Source organism: Acanthochromis polyacanthus, chromosome 10 (genome assembly GCF_021347895.1).
Source record: "Acanthochromis polyacanthus isolate Apoly-LR-REF ecotype Palm Island chromosome 10, KAUST_Apoly_ChrSc, whole genome shotgun sequence".
In the NCBI taxonomy this organism is placed as follows: domain Eukaryota; kingdom Metazoa; phylum Chordata; class Actinopteri; family Pomacentridae; genus Acanthochromis; species Acanthochromis polyacanthus.
In genome coordinates, this window is record NC_067122.1 from 40695900 (window position 1) to 40712525 (window position 16626).

Sequence of the window (16626 nt, forward strand, 5' to 3'; positions counted from 1 at the left end):
TCCCTATGTGGATGACATCAGGACAGGACTGTCATCATACATGTAAAGTTTCAGGCAGATTGGAGCATGTTGAGAAGAATTAGACACCACTTCCTGTTTCATGGCGAAGGATCAGTTGTTTGAGGCTCCGCCATGGCCACACCTTTTGGCTTCTGGTTGAGTTTTTGATAACTTTTCATCAGAAAGGTCTGGTGCATGTACTGGCCAAATTTCAGTTCTCTCAGACTTATCCACTAGGAGCTATAAATTTTGACAAATGTACAGCAAATTCAAGATGGCCGACTTCCTGTTGGGTTTAGGGTGTGGCTGTGATTGACTTTTTGGTGTGTCCTGATGTGGTGCATATGCCCACCAAATATTGTAGCTGTAAATAAAACATTGTGGAAGTTGGCCTAATGACCACTGTTTCAATTTTGCAGGTGGCGCTATAGAGCCATTTTTTCACACATATGCGCAACTCCCATAAAATATCAAATTTTTCGCCAGTCCTGATGTGCACGCCAAATTTCACGCGTTTTGGTTCATGATAAGGCCGCCAAAAAGGCAAGTCATTTCCCGAGGAGCGATTAAGTTTGAAAAATTTACAGCAAATTGAAGGTGGCCGACTTCCTGTTGGGTTTAGGGCGTGGCTGTAATTGACTTTTTGGTGTGTCCAGATGTTCTGCATATGCCCACCAAATATTGTAGCTGTACATGAAACATTGTGGCAGTTGGCCTAATGACTACTTTTTCAAGTTTGCAGGTGGCGCTATAGAGCCATTTTGCCACGCACATGCGCAACTCCCATAAAATATCAAATTTTTCGCCAGTCCTGATGTGCATGCCAAATTTCACGCGTTTTGGAGTATGATAAGGCCGCCAAAAAGCCAATTTACTTTACGGGAGAAAAAAAAAAAAAAAAAAAAAAATAATAATAATAATAATAAACCCTAGGGTTTCAATAGGGTCCTTGGCACCGCTGGTGCCTTGGACAGTCGGTGCCCTGGCACCGCCTGTCCTTCGCACCCTCGGTGCTCGGACCCTAACAAGGCAGGAACTCAAAACAGAACTAGTAAGAGGCTAGAGAGCAAAACTGAACTGCATGGTTCTTGTTTAATACTCTGGCAGGGAGTGGAAGGCTGAGCCGGTACTTATTGTTGAGGTGAGTCATTAGTGAGATGATCGTCAGCTGTCCGGGAGCCGTGGAGGTGGTTGATTGCCTGAGTGGAGTCAGCTGAGAAGTTAGACTCCACTCAGGCACCGAGCTGCGGGGGGAAGATACAGGGCAGAGGAGTGGATGGGAGACAGGCAAGACAGACAGGGCAGAGGAGTGGATGGGAGACAGGCAAGACAGACAGGGCAGAGGAGCGGATGGGAGACAGGCAAGACAGACAGACAGACAGGGCAGAGGAGAAGGGAGCTGTGACAAGTTCTCATCATACTGCCATACGAATAATGGAACAATGTCCCTTTGCAATTTCTAAAGTCACTCTCTGATCCTTTGGGTGCCTTTATTTGCACAGCTTTTACATCTGTGCTGCTGAGGCAATTCAGGAAGTTACGCAGCCTTCCAAAGTCACCCACAACACCATTGTGGAGTCCCATTTGGGAAATGCACACTCCAGCCTTTCAAAGCCTGCCAAGACACAAGTTGTGTTTTGCTGCAAGCCCTTGGTTGTAATCATGCTCAAAGTCAAAGCCAACATCAGTGAAATACACCCATAGAGCATGTCGAATGTATGAAAAGTTATGGCAGAATCACTACATTGAATTGTCAAAATTTGGAAAGATTTGTGTTATTTAGAAAGAAGTACATAGTAGGAGGCACAGTGTTTGGTTTTTCCACCACAGGGAGGTCTGTGATTGAACCCTAGTCCTTCTATTTTTTTGAATTATCCAACTCAAATAGTGTGTCTAACAATGGCAGTCAAACACAAACCATGGCTTAAAGAGTGCGTCTTCCAAAAAATGTGATGACAATTCAAGAAGTGAATCTTTCACCATTATGATTGCAAAAGGCTGGAAAACTTGACAGTCATTAAAAGGCAAAAAGGCTTGGTTGTATCAGAAGAGTGGTGAGTGTGACATGCTCTCCAACCACTTCTGAAATCAAAAAAATGACTGTACATCATCCAAATGGAAACACTCAACACGGACCATCCTTGGTGATATTGAAAAATAGAGATGCTGGCACAATTTATCAGAAAGTCCTGCCAGGTATATTTAGTTATTAGCATGAAAAGTTCAAAACCAGTGTGCTTTCTCACCTCAGCTCAGGTGACCTATCAAGGTGTGAAAAGGCTGTGATTGTTGCATTGTTGGTTTTGTAAAGCCAGAAAAATGGTTGAACACATATACCCACATAAACTGATACCGGAAAGCAGTGGATCTGGAGACTTTCTGAAGCTATTCAATAATCCGACAAACAATTTGGGCAAACATAAGACTTAGCAAAAGGTCAGTTGACTCGACAGAATCCTTGGATAAAGCAACACATATCTCATAAGCTTGACGAGGTCATGTTTGAAGACTGAGACAGAATCAATACTTTTTTTCTCAGTGTTTGTTTTGTTTTATTTTTGTGTTTCGGGTAATTTTTAGGGCTTTATTTGACAGATACAGTGCTAAAATGCAGCATATGTAGAGAGACAAAGCAGGGGAATGACATCAATGGATGATCTTATCCATGAATTGAGCTAGCGACTTATTGCTTGTAGACATTACCCACATTAACCACTCAGGTATTGCCCCTAGAAATTGTGCATTTAACTGTATTTTGGCAGAGTTCTGGTGTGTCTGAATTACTTCTTAAGAAGTGCTATCGAACTGTCGGAAATCAAGAGAAAATGCCAAGAGTGTGCAAAGCAGTAGTCAAAGCAAAGGATGGCTATTTTGAAGAATCTAAAATGTTTACTACGTATTTCCATATACGTTCATTAATAGTTTTGATGCCGTCAGTGAGAATCTACAATGTAAATACTCATGAAAATAAAGAAAAAAAATATTAAATGAGAAGGTGTGTCCAAAATTTTGACTGAATGTATGGATAGATGAAGATTTAACATTTAAATACCAGGTAAGCAACCTTGTCACTAAAATGCGACAAAAGATCAGTTTTCTGTACAGAAACAAATCCAGCTGTCCTTTATTCTGTAGGAAAAGAGCTGATGAAGCTATGTTGTTATCTGTCATTGATTATAGTGATGTGATTACAGACATGCTGCAACTTCAGCTCTAAAGCCTTTGGACAGTGTAGATCACTCTGCTCTTAGATTTATTACTGGTGACGGGTACAGAACTCATCATCGTATTCTGTATGAGAATGTTGGTTGGCCTTCACTGGAAGAGAGGCGCAACAATGATTGGCTTATTTATATATATATAAATATATATATATATATATACACTGCTCAAAAAAATTAAAGGAACACTTTTTAATCTGAGTATTGCATCAGATCAGTGAAACGTGGGATACTGATCTGGTCAAGTAAGGGGCTTTTTAGTCTGTTTCAGCTGATTTGGTGTTCATAAAATTAACAACAGATGCACTAGAGGGGTAACAATGAGACAACCCCCAAAACAGGAATGAGTTTACAGGTGAAGGCCACTGACATTTTTTTCCTTCCTAATGTTTTCAGACTGCTTTTCACTAGTTTTACATTTGGCTAGGGTAAGTGTCACTTCTGGTAGCATGAGGCGATACCTGGACCCTACAGAGGTTCCCCAGACAGTCCAACTCCTCCAGGATGGCACATCAATGCGTGCCATTGCCAGAAGGTTAGCTGTGTCTCCCAGCACATTCTCAAGCGCATGGAGGAGATTCCAGGAGACAGGCAGTTAGTCTGGGAGAACTTGACAGGGCTGTCGAAAGTCCTCAACCAATCAGCAGGACAGGTATCTGCTCCTTTGTGCAAGGAGGAACAGGATGAGCACTGCAATAGCTCTACAAAATGACCTCCAGCAGACCACTGGTGTGAATGTCTCTGATCAAACAATCAGAAAGAGATGTAATGAGAGTGGTCTGAGGGCCCAGCGTCCTCTAGTGCCCCCTGTGCTCGCTGACTGGTACCGTGGAGCTCGGCTGACATTTGCCATAGAACACAAGTCCACCACTGGTGACTGTGCTTTTCACAGATGAGAGCAGGTTCACCCTGAGCGCATGTGACAGGCATGAAAGGGTCTGGAGAAGCCATGGAGAACGTTATGCTGCCTGTAACATTGTTCAGCATGACCGGTTTGGTGGTGGGTCAATGATGGTGTGGGGAGGCATATCCATGGAGGGACGCACAGACCTCTACAGGCTGGACAATGGCATTCTGACTGCCTTTAGGTATCAGGATGAAATCCTTTGACCCATTGTCAGACCCTACATTGGTGCAGTGGTCCTGGATTCCTTCTGGTGCACGACAATGCCCAGTCTTATGTGGTAAGAGAAGTCATGCAGTTCCTGGAGGATGAAGGAACTGATACCATTAGCTGGCCCCCACGCTCACCTGACCTGAATCCAATAGAAAACCTTTGGAACATTATATTTTGTTCCATCCGACATCATCAGGTTGCTCCTCAGACTGTCCAGGAGCTCAGCGATGCCCTGGTCCAGTCTGGGAGGAGATACCCAGGACATTATCTGTCGTCTCATTCAGAGCTTGTCCAGGCATCGTCAGTCATGCATACAAGCACATGGAGGCCATACAAACTACTGAATACCATTTTGTGTTGCTGCCAAGGAATTTCAGCAAGATGGACTAGCCTGCCACATCAGTTTTTCACTTTGATTTTGGGGTGTCTTGAATTTAGCCCTCCTGGGGGGTTGGTAATTTTCATTCCCATCAAACAATGTGGCACTTTTCATTCCTATCACATTATCCAGTCCATATCAATGCTAATATCCAGTTTGTTTATTCCCCCGTATTGAATATGATGTATTTTCAAAGTGTTCCTTTAATTTTTTTGAGCAGTGTTTATATACAGTCTGTAAAAATCCATGTTCTTCCTTCTCTTTCAGAGTTCGAACTTTGATTTCTAACTATTGTGTTTCAATTTTCCACTGTTTTACCTGATTTTGTTTTATTTATTTTAATAATTTATTTAATCTTATGTTATCTACCTTATCATTGATGAAAATATTGTTCACAGTGATTTTTCTGTACTTGTTTTATTGTGTTGTGGTTTTATGTGTCTGTAATGTCAATGGCATTGGGAATGAGGGAAACCTCAATGTCCTTTCGAGACTAAGTAAAGGTTTGACTTGACTTGACTGGTAGTGTATTCTGCTTGAGGAAAAAAAAAAAAACTTTAATGGATATTGTCCTGGTTCAAAAGGAAAACTGACCACTATTGGAATCTGCTGTTACTTAAAGTAGATGAACCTAAGCTGACCACACCCCAGGTCTCAGAATCAGTGTTACATGTTCTGAGCGTCTCATGAATCATGCTTTTTGTGCCATCGGGTGCTTTTAGGAGCCATGAGATCTTTAGAAAAATAGAGATGAAAAGGGTGTGTTGGTTTCAACAGTGATGGCTGTGCAACATGCAACGTGTTGATGTGCTCTCAGGTGAATTAAGCAGAGTCAAAGAGGGTAATGTGAGGTCAACATCACATTAAAACATTAAAATTTGCCTGTCTTGGAAAAAGGTGACACAAGGTCAGCGGGTAGATTGTGTGCCATCAAACATTCACCTCACTCTCTCTGGAAGTGAATGGCAACAAGCGAATTTTCTGCTCTACCTGAGAGCATTTCTGTTACCGGCCTCCTTCAGACCCTGTGACTCTGCCAAGAGAGGGAAGGAGGCCATTAAGAGGATAAAAAAAAGAGGAAGAGGAGCGATTGATTGAAGGGGAAGAAGTCAGGTTATTAATTTTAAGTATGAACACACTCACATGCACACATTTGTCACCTGCCAAACTGTTTGGTATTAAGCTCACAGCATAAAAGTCCATATGAGGTGAAGTGTATGTGGATTTGTATTATTTTCTGTGCGGCAAAATGATATGTGAATGCAGGCATGCTTTGTTGCAATTTCTGCACAGCGGTCCCTCCATCTCACCCTACGTCCCATCTCTCTCTCTCTCTTCTCTCTCAATCTCAGCCACACATCTCTTCTTCTCTCTCTCTTTCTGTCAGTCATCCATCTAGTGTGGTGGGCAGCCATTCGGGCTTAGGCTGATCACTGCATTTCATCACAACACATGGGGTATGACGGAGATTGCTATCAGTCACAGGGCATGTGTGAGCAACTGTGAGATGGACAAGTAGAACCTGCATGTGTGTCCCCCAGTTTAAATTGCAAAGAGCCGGAGTTGCAGTCAGGCTGCAAAAGGCAAAGCAGGCATTTGTAAGATGGATAGGTACACAGAGGAGAAGAGAAATATATTTGTTTTGAGTGATGCCAGCACTGAGCCCCACTTCTGTAGTTGACCTGGCCTCTGTGAAGATGTTTGATTCAGATATGCAGTATTTAAAAAGTTTTGTAAAGACATCTTGTCCATTCAGGTTTGTAGTGTAATCTGAAACCCAACTGAACTAACTAACTAACTAACTAACTAACTAACTAATCAGCAATACCTAAAAGCCTGTTCTAAAAGGTGTTTTTATGTCAAATAACCTTAAAAATTTGAATTTGAAAAGAGGTCAATTGCTTAACTCTATAAACCCTAGGTTATTTTTAGGGTAACTGCAATTAAGCTACCTTGACACTTGTACCTGTCCATTACAAAGGCTAGCCAGACATGCTGTCACTTGTTTGGTTTCAGGAGGCTATCTAGATATCCATCGTTTAATATGATGATACTCGCAGAGTCTTAATACAAGGACCATTGTTATGTATTTTGCAATTGTTGTGTTGTTTCATGTATCGCACCGTAAATTGCTGGCAGGAAACATGAATTTTCATAATTGTGAGGAAGGCAAACAAGCTAGACTAGCATACATTTACGGACGTTCCACATATTTTTGATCCAGCCTCCAATAGGCAGCAGACAACTTCAACAGCTAGAAGTGTGTCAGTAAATAGCAAGACATTTTCAGAGTCAATTTAAGTTTCTATCACTGCCAAGCCACTTCACAGCTTTTAGAACATGATTTTTATATCAGTTATTTCATGCACTTATATTGTGTGACTGAAAGCAAACCCAGAAAGTAGCCATAATGCAAGGGTAGTTCAAAATATTCTCGTCCTCACCAGAAATTGTCACAACATAGGCTCCTCTAACTTGAATGCACTTGGTCCACTGATATTCAAGCTTCACTTTTCCTCCATAGAAGGTTACATCTTGAGCTTCCAGATACTTCTCAACAGCACGATCACTTCAGAAAATTCTTAGCCTTTCAGAGTATTAATGAAGTACCCTTGAAAGCTGGACTTATAGGAAAGGAAGAGAGGAAAAGAACTGGAGCTATCTATTAAAATTAAATACCCTATTCAGTTTTAAGGAGCACTCTTATTTTTTGTCTCTGAGTATAGAGTTTGATCTGGCTTATAATATTTAGACATCACTAAGCTGCAGGGCTGCAGAAGCAACCGTTAACCATCATAAGTATGAGAACCTTCATCTACTGTAGCTGAATAGTAAATGTGCCTTTATGCTTGTATAAATGTTAGACAAAACACTTTTTTTTTGTGGCAAGATAACATGCTACTCTAATATTCTCCTCCAGAAAATAATAGTCCCTATTGTTTCTTCATATATTGTTAATCAGTTTCTCCAGGATTTCGCAGGCATTGCATGCAAGATTGTTGCATTCAAAAATGCCTGAATTCGTGTTTGCTTTTCTAAAAAACTACGATGCAAGTTGCAATGTTTTAAGCATATTTGTTGCGATGAAATTGCAGAAGACAGTGACAATTGCTAAAAAGTTGCATTTTTTCCACCTTTTAGAACATGTTTCAACATTGTAATTGTCAACATTTATTCTGAAACTAATTCCTCAAGTCGCTCCAACCCATTTGCACAAAAGCTCAAATACAACGGTGGAAAATTAGCACCAGCCAGATACTGGTTTAACATGAAGTGTTTGGTAGATTTAAGGCACAGAATGATCATTTACTATTGAATGAATCACATTTGGACATATCTGTCTGCTGTGCTGAACACAGGTGTGTGTTATGCATGTGTATGTTATGTACACACGTGGACAAAATTGTTGGTACCCCTCAGTTAAAGAAGGAAAAACCCACAATTCTCACTGAAATCACTTGAAACTCACAAAAGTAACAATAAAAATTTATTGAAAATTAAATAATCAAAAACAGCCATTACTTTTGAATTGTTGATTAACATAATTATTTGAAAAAACAAACTAATGAAACAGGCCTGGACAAAAATGATGGTACCTCTATAAAAGATTGAAAACTATTTGACCAGAGTGACATGATTAACTCAGGTGTGTCATTTAATTGACATCACAGGTGTTTCCAAACTCATAATCAGTCAGTCTGCCTATTTAAAGGGAGACAAGTAGTCACCCTGCTGTTTGGTGAAAAGGTGTGTACCACACTGAACATGGACAACAGAAAGCGAAGGAGAGAATTGTCCCAGGACATCCGAAAAAAAATTATAGACGAACATCTTAAAGGTAAAGGCTATAAGACCATCTCTAAACAGCTTGAAGTTCCTGTGACAACAGTGGCTCATATTATTCAGAAGTTCAAGACCCACGGGACAGTAGCCAACCTCCCTGGACGTGGCCGCAAGAGGAAAATTGATGACAAATTGAAGAGACGGATCGTTGGAATTGTATCCAAAGAGCCCAGAGCAACCTCCAAAGAAATTAAAGGTGAACTCCAAGGCCAAGGTACATCAGTGTCAGATCGCACCATTCGTCGTTGTTTGAGCCAAAGTGGACTTCATGGGAGACGACCAAGGAGGACACCACTGCTGAAAAAAACTCATAAAAAAGCGAGACTGGAATTTGCAAAAATGCATGTTGACAAGCCACAAAGCTTCTGGGAGAATGTCCTTTGGACAGATGAGACCAAACTGGAGCTTTTTGGTAAGGCACATCAACTCTATGTTCATAGACTCAAAAACCAAGCATACGAAGAAAAGAACACTGTCCCTACGGTGAAACATGGAGGAGGCTCAGTAATGTTTTGGGGCTGCTTTGCTGCATCTGGCACAGGGTGTCTTGAAAGTGTGCAAGGTAAGATGAAATCTGAAGACTATCAAGGCATTCTGGAGAGAAATGTGCTGCCTAGTGTCAGAAAGCTTGGTCTCAGTCGCAGGTCATGGGTCTTCCAACAGGACAACGATCCAAAACACACAGCCAAAAACACCCAAGAATGGCTGAGAGAAAAGCGTTGGACTATTCTAAAGTGGCCTTCTATGAGCCCAGATCTGAATCCCATTGAACATATGTGGAAGGAGCTGAAACATGCCATTTGGAGAAGACACCCATCAAACCTGAGACAACTGGAGCGGTTTGCTCATGAGGAGTGGGCCAAAATACCTGTTGACAGCTGCAGAACGCTCATTGACAAATACAGAAATCGTTTAATTGCAGTGATTGCCTCAAAAGGTTGTGCAACAAAATATTAAGTTATGGGTACCATCATTTTTGTCCAGCCCTATTTCATTAGTTTGTTTTTTTAAATAATTATGTTAATCAACAATTCAAAAGTGATGGCTGATTTTGATTATTTAATTTTCAATAAATTTTTATTTATTGTTACTTTTGTGAGTTTCAAGTGATTTCAGTGAGAATTGTGGGTTTTTCCTTCTTTAACTGAGGGGTACCAACAATTTTGTCCACGTGTGTATGTATATCGAATCACGTGACGTAAATATGTAGCAGGCGGCTGCAATTTAAGGGACTCAGAAACACCTCAACAGTTTAATCACTTGTTCCTTGTGTCATTTCGGATACGTCCACAGTCTTGGATTTGTAGTAGGATCACAATCATGTGATCGTCTGCCAACTACTGAGGTAGCATTCACTTGTTGTCATGGTTACCGTACCGCTATCTGACGCCATGCCGCTATCTCAAAGGAAAATCCTGAACAAAATTGTGGATCCAGACTATAAGCCGCATCACTGCCAAGATCGAATTACTTGGTCTTTGTGTCATTTCTGACCTTCCCTGAAAATTTCATTCAAATCTTTTGGTTTGTTTTTGAGTTATGTTGCTAACAGTGGAATGATGCATATACGTCAATCGTCACATAACTCCGCCACGTTCCTTTGCGGAGTCACGAATCTAACTTACCTTCATTCTTTCAGTGCTTCAACAGATCTGGATGCAACAGCTTCCCTCACAGTGATTTGTCTGGTCTGTGGTCCGCTCCTTTCAGCCATTCTCCTAATATGTTTTGCAGTAGAGAAGCAACAGTCAATCGATGATTTTTTGTTGTTGTTTTTAATTCCACCACAATATTGAATGGGGTGCAAAACAGTTTAACTCCACTTTTGTGAAGAACATCATAGAATTGTACATGTCTGCATCTTGAAACCAAAAACAAGGAAGTGAATTCGGTGACGTACGTGCATTACGTGTGCGCTGGGGTCTGCTGTGATTGGTGGAACTTCTGGCAGGTGGGCCAAAATTGCAGAAAAGTTGCGGTGATTGGACAAAATTGCAAGATCGCACAGAATTTGTGGAGATTGGTTGAATTTGCGTGAATTGGTGCGATCGCAGCATCGTAAATTACTGGAGGGACTGGTTAATAATTAGGAAAGCTTGTGTGCTGCAAAGGTTCCATTTGGGCTTGATGAACAGCCTTTGTTGTTTTTAGATGTGGGGAAAAGCACATCAACAGCTTGTTGAATGATGTTTAAGTCTTCTTTTTAACCTCTGACATTCACACTGGCAAAATCTGTCCAGACTCTCATATTAGCTTCGATGCACAGTGGATTGATTTTACTCCTGAGCCTGGTTTAACCAGGCATGTTCTTTGCCCCTGTATTTTTATGGTAATTTTATGGTAACTGTCAGTGGATTGGTGGAGTGAACAAATGTTAACCAGTCTTCCTCAGTCTGATATTTAACAAACCTGTCTTTCTACCTGTGTTCACTCCCAGTTCAATACACCTCATTTAAGCAGAAAATCACTTGTGACTGCTAACATTGTAAAAGGTTGTCTTCGGTCCCAGAGATCTTTAGCAGCAGCAGCAGCAGCAGCAGCAGCAGCAAGGCGTTAAATAGAGGAGTTACGGTAGCAGCAAAAGTACCAATAACCATGTCATTCTCTCATCATTCCTGCTGTAACCGCTTTCATTCACTTTCTCCAATCAGTTTGTCTATCAAGAGTGGACCCATGCCATTTTTACTTGGTTATTGGAGAAAGACTAATGCCCTCCTCAAATATCTCACATTTCTCTTTCCTTCTACATATTCACCTCTTGGATAGGACCCAATGAACTCTGTACTGATCTCACTTACTCATTCTACCTCCCCCACTTTCTCTCCCTTTCTCCCCTTCTGTTCTTCTGTCTGTCTTGCACCTCAGGTTTTTAAGATCTCGGGACTCGGAGGGTGATTTCATCGTTCAGTGGGCCATGAAAGCTCTTTATAAGTACACCGCCACCGCCAGCGCATTAATCGCCCCGACCATATTGATTTGGCTGTTCTGTTGTGCAAGCCAGCATATGGAAGAGACAGACAGAAAGAAAGGATGAAAGAAGGAAGGAGAAGGAGTGCAGGGGTTCTGGAGAGGGAGAAAGGTTTGGGAAAGGAAATAGGGAGAACATTAGGATTGGCTAATTAGACTTGTAAAATGAGGCGGTCTGAAACTCAGGCTGATTGGAATTGTTTTATGCATGTTTGTTTCTGCAAGTTCTGAACGAGGCAGGAGACTTACAGTGCAAGTCTGTTGTGTTGCAGCAAGGTCCCCTCTTGATCAATTTCAGAAATTAAACAGGTGGACACATACACACAAGTACAAAAAAAAAATTGTCCAAGTCTAAATAAGTTTTAAGTTTATTAACAAAATAAATGTATAATTAAAGCAAGAAAAGCACCCAGAGAGCACAGTACTCCACCAAGGCTGCTCAGTCGTATGATTTCTGACGGATAAAATCTTTTAAAAAAATTTGTGGTTTGCAGCGGTCAATTTGTAGTAGAATAGCAATCATGATTGTTAGCAGGCAGCTGATGAAGTGTTCACTTGTTGTCATGGTTACAGTGACGCTGTGCCGCTATCTCACAATGATACAGAAATCTTTAAGAAATCCGTGGATTCAGATGATTAGCTACATCACTGCCAAAATCTAATCACTTGGTCCATGTGACATTTCTGACCTTGCTGAAAATTTCATCCAAATTAGTTTGTCTGTTTTGGAGTAATGTTGTGAACAGGCAGACAAACCAACGTCAGTTGTCACATAACTCCACGTTCCTTAATGGAGTTAAAATAAAATGACAATTTTAAAAAAATATGTGATAAATGCATTGATAATAAATCTAAGAATTTTAAATTGCCCTATAGATGTATCTACTCTAAGCTGAAAAACAAGCAATGCAATAAGCATCCTGAGTATCTTCCACTGAGCATGCTTTTAATTCATTTTGTGTATCACTTTTTTTATTTCAGGATGACATTTGCTTATCAATCAACCTCTGGTGATCAAAGTTGTATGAATCAGCATAGCTGCAGACATTTTTTTTCAAATTCTTTTGAATGAAAATGTGTAATTAGTTTAAGTCATGTTAAACTTGCAAAACTTGCAACATTTAGTCTCGTATTTGTTCCACTTTCAAGTTTTCTTTCTTATGTATTTTGAGCAGTAAATGCAGCTGTCAAATTGTCTCTCTATTCTCTTTACGTGCTTCATTAAATGCTGCTTATTGCTCATGAACATTTGGTAGCTTGTGATATATTCTCTCAGGCCCAGAGGCTTTCTCATCACCACAGAACAAACTGCAAATCCAGGTTTTGTTCACTAGAGTTTGGAATAATGCTAAAATCCACAGTGACGGGAAGTGCAAATGCTGCAACAATCACAGCATCATAGACATTTTTTGCAGATCTCAAAATGCAGTCAAATTGTTCACGTAGTCTGGGAGTCTGGTTGTCAGCTCATTAGCGGAAGCATACAGCTCAGATTTCTTCAGGGAAACATTTATGTCTACACTGAGTATGAGGCATGGTGACTACAAAGCACCTCCATGAAAACCAAGATAAAATCCTGCTATAGTCCTCCTGTGAGTGTCTTGTCAAGTTCAAACTTGCTGTCTGGATTTAATGGGGTAAAAAAGAGAGATGCAGAAATCAAATGTCAACAAATGTGTGAAAGTCAGTAGAGCCACATGAAACCCCAAAACATTCAGAATGTATGGATTCATATACATATGACCACATTTATAGGCAGTATGATGGCACCAGGAACCAGAGGGAGTCTGGAGCGTTGAGTGTTTATTCATCATTCTCTGATGCTCTGGTATGCCCAAGGACCAGACGACAGATGCAAGTTTTAAACTGTTTCCTTGTTCATGTTCATTAATTGATTAATCCTTGAACTTAACGAAACGTACTGAATGGATGTTTTTTTTTTTAAAAAAAAATGCTTTATCCAGGGGCGATTCTAGGATCAGAGGTTTAGGGGTGCTGAGCACCCAGAGGTGCCCAGCCAGGCAAGATAAATTTCTTCATTGTTTTGTACGTTTTAATGCAGTTTCATTCCCACATTTGTGAAAGAAAAGCATAACACTTTTTGAAAAGGGCTGTGACTAAACCATCCAATCTGATAAAGTTTATTTAAATGCTGAATCACCGCAAAGGAGGAATGCACTGGAATCTTAAAAGAAACATATCGTAGTCCTAATTTCTGGGAAAAGACGACTCATTTAGATACAGCAGCTCCTCAACATACACATAAACAGCATGTATGTTTCTGGAGTAAACCAGCCCCCTATACCAAGCACCAAAACAACAAAAAACAAAAATGGACCTAGGACTTATTTTTTTGACTTTTATTTGAAATGTGATGCACAGCATTTCTTTCCCTGGTCTGCACGCTCTCATCTCCCAGAGTCTCTCCTTGTTCTCTTCCTTTTATAGTGAAATTAAACAAATACTAAAACAAATAGATAATTAGGAAAATGTAATGATGTTCTGTTTAGAATGAAGTCCACTGATGTCTGATAAGTGTGCTTCTGAAAAGCATTTAATGTGGGGAGAACACATAACCTCCATGACATATATGTAAAATTATATTGTGAAAGAATGTTTTTCTTTGTCATCAGTTACTGTTTTGCGTGCCTCTATTCTCTGTTTGTTTTCTTACCTGATTCTTCCTGACTTTGCACTCTCTCCTCTCCTTCCCCTTTTTCATCTCTTCCTCTTTGGACTGACAATCATACACAAATAGATTGTATTCAGATAGAGGAAAAAACACATAAATATGAAAAAATACCAATAAGAATACAAATAAATAACGTCCTCTCTCTCTCTTTGTAATGTCAATCTAAAGGCAAATAACCAAACAATGTGTTTCATATCTGATAACAGATATAAACACTGATACATTGATCCAACTTACAACATTACTCTTGATAGATAAACCATTTCATCTTACACTCTTACCTGAACCTGGTTCTTTTCTTCGAAAAAACATTCTTATGTCCATGATGAGGCTGTCTGTCTGCACACACACACAATAGGAGTTATAATGTTAATGGGCATCCAGTCAGTTAGCTAGTCAGTAGAACCTTAGCTTTAATATTAACACATGCACTGACACAACAGCTAGCTTCTGTCAGTCCAATTCAAACAGACACTGACCACCTGTAACGTTTGCTAGCTAGAAAAAACGTAAGCTAACTCCTACCTAACAACATAAACAGTAACCTTTGATTAAATGCAGCAAAAATGAGGACTGGTAATGATAATAATGTGTTGGTATTGAGTGGTAGAAGTTCAAACCAGGTACTCACACCACTATGGCACATTACCTTCTGTGGGGCAGCTTAGCTCTGCAAGTAGCGGCTCAGAGCCCGAGTTGGGAAAGTTGAGCAGGATCAAACCATTTTGAGGCAAGATGGGGGGAGGGGGGGTGCTGTATTTTTGTTGTTAAAACATTACGTATCAACCAAGTACTGTATGTTTTTTTACACTTTTCTGGTTTGTTAAAAAAAAGGACATGCGATACAAAAAATAAAAATGAAAATCTTTTAAATTTTAGGGGTGCTGGGATTACATTTCTGAAGCACCCCCAAAAATGGGCTAGAAACGCCTATGGCTTTATCCACTGATATTCAAGGTTCACTGTAAAACCAGACTGGTTATATTGGAAATTCAAAGAATAAATAAACACCTGATGACTTCAAATGTAACTTAAATTGCAAAAAAATATTCACTTCATTTAAAATAGCGGCACAACCATTGGCACAACAAAATCAAAAGTATCTTCCACAGCAAAGAAACTGCTACATTATTATTCTCTTCACGGCATTTTGATATTAAAATAATCCTTATAGCGGATTTACATGATGAAGAGGTTTGTTCACTGTTGTTCACAGCTGCTGGAAAGAGATACTGTGGATGCATAGTTGTTGTTATTGTACTACTTTTCTCATCAGCTTGGAAGACTCCATTGGAAACATGTACGTCGTAACTGTGAATTTTATGCATATACACTACTGCTGAGTATGCATGCTATTGCCCCTGTAGCGTAGCTGCCATAGGGACATAAACTTTGGGCTGCATGCAAAGAGGTCTGTGCTGGCTTTTGCAGATTTGGGATGATGAAGAATTTTACATCTGTGGGGAATATTCATTTTTTCATATCTATTAAACTATCATGTTTTTATTGCTTTCTGCTTATTACTTATAATCATTTTAATTACTCTTTTGCTTATCAATTACAGTCATCATTTTATTACTTTTTTACTTATCACTTAAAATCATCATTTTAATTACTTTTTACTTATTGCTTATGATCATCATTTTATCACTTTTACTTACAATCATCATATTAATCACTTTTGCTTATTACTCATGATCATCATGTTATTACTTTTATTCATTACTTACAATCATCATTTAATTACTCTTTTACTTATTACTTATATTCATCATTAACCTTCGTTGATCATATTATGTGTGCTTGCAACTTGTATTAACCCTATAATAAAATGTAATAAAGTGCTTATGAATGCATGTTTGAGTTCTAGCTCATAACCTGGAAAAGTGTTGATCTAAGCAGGTTGTGCAAGTTTCAACATCTAACTTAAAGGAAAGTGTGTTTAAGGTAAATGCTTGATGCTCCACTTGACTAAAAGGCTTGTGGTTACAACTGACCTTTCAAAGAGCTGAGGGGAAAACTCTCCCCCTCGCTTCAAACTAACAAACTGAAATAAGAATAACATCTAGGATGGCAGTTTAGCGTGGACAGGTGACAGTTTTAAATTAAAAATAAAGAACATCCGTTAAAACTATGCAATACCTGGAAGAAAGAGGGGGGTCTGCGGTTACAGAGATGTGCAACTTGTCACGTACTCACAGTGGACAGAGACAGGGCAAAAGGTTCAAACAACAGCTAGATGTTTAAACAAGAATAAAAGTTAAAGTATTAAACCATAAAACAATATTGGGGAATTAAGATTAGAATATAATGTTCATAAGAAAAATACTTAAAAGAAAATGTAATCAACAATGTCTTAAATTAACAGTAAATTGGGGACAGGCATAGAAATCTTACATTAACCTAT